Consider the following 4,319-nt stretch of genomic DNA (forward strand, 5'->3'; position numbering starts at 1 on the left):
TGGGAATTGCAGTCCCACAATATCTGACAGGCCACTCAGGCTTAGGTTTCAGTTTATTACAGGGATGGAAAAAATGCAGTTTTCTCATTGTTTCTGAAATCTTCCTCCTCATCCATTGGAAACCTAACTTGTAATGAGGAATGCTGGGAAATGCAATCCAGTCACATGTGGAATGCCACACTTCACTCATCCCTATTTTAATACTTGTCGGAACTGTTCGCAAACTCATTTCACAGAAGTCTCCTGTGCTTTCTCAGGTGAGATACATGATATTTTCAACCATTTTTCCAATTTTCTCTTTTGTAGCAGTAATCTACATAGGTTACAATAGAACACATATTCTGATTCTTTGGGATAAAATCTGAGTGGGTTTTGCAAATGAGGTCTCATTTTTATTTTGAGAGACCAAAATGAATGAACATGCAAAGTGATGGCTATGGTACAGATTCTGTAACCTTTAGCAAACTGTTTTAACCCGTAAATGCTCCCCGCTGTTCCCAGATCCATTACTTAAAAAAAATATGTTAAATGGCATTTTAATTTCCTCCACTGAAACCTGCCAGGTACGCTTGGCAGTGCAAGAGATGTGTTGCTCCCAGATGCATCTTACACATTTGCAAGTGAAATGATGAATTAACTTCTGTATTTATGTTTTCCACTTGATTCAGAGACCTGATTGGCTCATTCTGATGGCTGATTTACATAAAAGTTCCTGGGATTGTGTTACTGAATAATTAATTTCTCCACAGCAGAGTGGCTAACTTCCACTCGGGTGATTCTAGGAGGCTGCTCATAAGATAACAGCCGAAATATATATTCTGATCAGAGATGCAATGAGCCAATGTCATATGGAGTGTTAATTATATTGTCACTTGTGAAAAGCTTCACAGATCGCAGGGCTAGGTTGATGAGCGGAGGATGTAATGAACATTTCCCTTTAAAAAAATAAATAACCGGAGGCCTATTGTAAATTGGAGATTTACCTTATGACTCTCACCAATGACAATTTCCAGGAATTCAGAGTATTCACATGATTTTTTTTTCATTTTCGTGTGTAGCCAGCCAGTTATGGGTTAAATAATTGTTTGGCTTCAAAATTATTATTCTGATATCACTTGTCTGTTCCTACAAGAACAGACACCTAATAATAAAGGATCAGTTTCAGTTTCTTTTATTTAAAGAACAAGTATATTGCTAAATCTTGGATTGATTGATTCTACTCAGTCATTTCATAGACCTTGATTTAGGATTGTGTGTTGTGTGCTTGCATGCACAAAAAATTGGAATATATTTCTCTTTGTTCTTAGATTTATCTAACGGCAATTAGCTTGAAAGCTTATTTTTCAGCCTGAACTGTCCCTTGCACTTTTGTTTCTGCATTATTTTGCTCTTTAATAGCTTTATTTGGTTTTTTATTCACCTGAATTGCATTTGATTCATTTGGTCATTCATTATAACAAAGATGAATATTTTATAGACCTTCTGATGTTGCGAGCACCCATCACCTCTAGTTAAAATTGACAATTGTGCTTTTTTGCTCCATCTCTGAAGATGGCAGGCAGAAGAGAAGCAAGCAAATTCAGAAAGTCCACACCAGCTGCAACCCAGTGCTGACCTGAGGGATCGGGAAGTACTCCCACATGGCCATGTATACCTGGAAAGTCATGTAGAAGTGCAAATACAAAGCTCCAGAAACAAAGATTGAGAAGAAGAGAGAGAAGGAGGCAGCCACAATCACAAAGCCTGTTAGAGGCACTAAGAACAGAGGCAACTGAGTGGTCAAACTTCACAAAATGCCCTGATATTACCCAATGGAAGATGTGTCCTGTAAACTCCTGAGTCATGGCAAGAAGAATTTTGTCCTGCACAAGAGAAAGCTGTGGGCTTCCATTATCCTGGGGACTGTAGTGATCCTGCTCACTGAGTGACACCGAGGCAATCGTGTCATCTTCCTGAAGCAGCTGGGAAGCAGACTGTTGCTCGTAACATGGCCCCTGGCCATCAATCGCGTCCCAGAAGTTTGTCATTGCCACTTCCACCAAGGTTGACATTTCCAGTGTGAATCTCCCCAAGCACCTCAACGACATCCACTTCAAGAAGAAGAAGCTGTGTAAAACCAAGCACCAGGAGGGCAAAATCTTTGACACCGAGAAAGAGAAATACAAGGTGACAGGACAGCACAAGGTGGATCAGAAGGCCGTGGACTCGCAGCTCCTGCCCATCGTCAAGAAGACGCCTCAGCTCTGGGCCTACCTGCACTCTACTTTCTTCCTTTCCAATGGTATTTATCCTCAAAAATTGGTATTCTAAATAGTATAGAAGGATTGCAATAAATATTTTTAAGAAAACTCTCCTCCCCCCCAAAAAATGGATAATTGTGGGAGCAACTATTCAATGACATCTGAATGTTTCCTGCTCCCGTGCTTTGTCATTTTTGAAAAAAAAAATCACCTGCTTTCCCCATTGATGTCTATGGAAATTTTCTTCTGCCTTTTTCTTTGCTGTACTTTCATTTGAGTGCCACAATAACTGATGGCATCCCTCTATTATGCATTGTAATTGGCCATTCATGCCATACAAATATAACACCATATTCACTTTAACTGCCATGACAACACTCTGGGATGTATAGATCGGTCAGAGGCACCAGAAGAGTTCTAAATATTCCCCCTAAACTTCCAGTCGTATGATTCCAAGGATATTTCCATGGCAATGCAAGTGGAATACAGTTATATTTGTGTAGTGTGAATGGGCCCCAAGTTGGGGCTCCATTTTTAGGAGCAGTTACATAAATGGTAAAGATGCTACAATGCCTTCTTCTGATTTCAAAAGGAAACCTGTTTGCTCATCACCTGCTTGTAACTTCTCTGTTTTAGATAGGATTAAAAATCCCACATCGTAACCACTTCTGCTGTACCTGTCCTTTTCAATACCCCTTCTCTTCCTCCCTATCTTCCTCTGAGACCATTCTGTGGGTCCTAGAACTAAACCCTAATAAATGCAACAGGCCCACTGCAATCACTTAGAAATAGAACTGATGATGATGATGATGATGATGATGATGATGATGATGATGATGATAATAATAATAATAATAATAATACATAATACTCTGGCACAAGCTAGTAAAAGTGGTCCCACTGGTGATCGGCACACTGGGTGCGGTGCCTAAAGACCTTGGCCAGCACTTGAAAACAATTGGCACTGACAAAATTACCATCTGTCAGCTGCAAAAAGCCACCCTACTTGGATCTGCATGCATTATTTGCCCATACATCACATAGTCCTAGACACTTGGGAAGTGTCTGACATATGATCCAATACAAAAGCCAGCATAGTGATCTTGTTTGCTACTAATCTTGTTGTGCATCAAATAATAATAATAATAATAATAATAATAATAATAATAATAATAATAATAATTTATGTTTATTTATACCCCATTTTTTCTCTCCAGAAGGAGACTTGTGGAGAGTCTTATATTAAAAGCATTTCCATACAATTAAAAATTTAAAAATATACAGACATTAAAACAGAATTATATATCATTGGTATTTTAAAAAATCAGTTAAAATCCATAAAAACACATTCAGAACTAAAAATCACAGTAGCCCCTGATGATTTTAAACACCTTCTTTAATGATCACTGAAAGCCATCAATTACCCTCAAAAGTAAGATGTCAATGTTTTCTTATGGTGCAATTATTTTCCAGTTGCCAAATCAAATGCAAAGTTTCTCACTCTCTGTTCAAACTCTCCCAGAATACTTTGTGTTACTTAATGCACGGAGTTCAGTTCTTGCACTGAGTAAGTAGTCCTTGCCTTGATTTCCTATGCTGAATAAACAGCAGAGGAAATTGGTGCCTGGCACTTTGACATCTTTGAGTGCCCGTTGATGACCTCTGGTTAAAAAAAAAAAAAAGAACAAGAAAGAAATGGCAGATTTCACAAAGATTTTAGTCATCACTCGTGGGAGAGTGAGGATGAGAAAAAAGAACAACAACAGACAGCATCCCTGATAGATAAAGTGACAGATAACTCTCCCCCTTATTCCCCTCCCTGCTCTGCCTGCTTTTTCAATACTATAACCATTCTCAAAGTGAAGACTGAAACCTTTTCTATAGCTCAACTTTTCTTCCCACCAACCCACCCCCCCCCCCCTGCACTTTTTCCCTGCTATCAAACACACAAGGCTGTTGTTGGTATCCTAGTTTTCACTGGCTCTGGTTGGGTGGTTCTCTGGCAGATTTCAGAGCTGTCTCTGCATCTCACATCAAGATGACCTAGAAAGCAAAGAAACGGCCAAGTCAGCCCAGGTC

The 4,319-nt window shown here is 39.2% G+C and overlaps 1 pseudogene; it reads left to right on the forward strand.

Moving 5' to 3' along the window:
* Nucleotides 1-1,229: 1,229 nt before the first annotated feature.
* LOC100562270 (large ribosomal subunit protein eL6-like) lies at nt 1,230-3,022 on the forward strand (annotated as a pseudogene).
* Nucleotides 3,023-4,319: the final 1,297 nt, after the last annotated feature.

The sequence above is a fragment of the Anolis carolinensis genome, chromosome 2 (assembly GCF_035594765.1).
Source record: "Anolis carolinensis isolate JA03-04 chromosome 2, rAnoCar3.1.pri, whole genome shotgun sequence".
NCBI classification, from domain to species: Eukaryota; Metazoa; Chordata; class Lepidosauria; order Squamata; family Dactyloidae; genus Anolis; species Anolis carolinensis.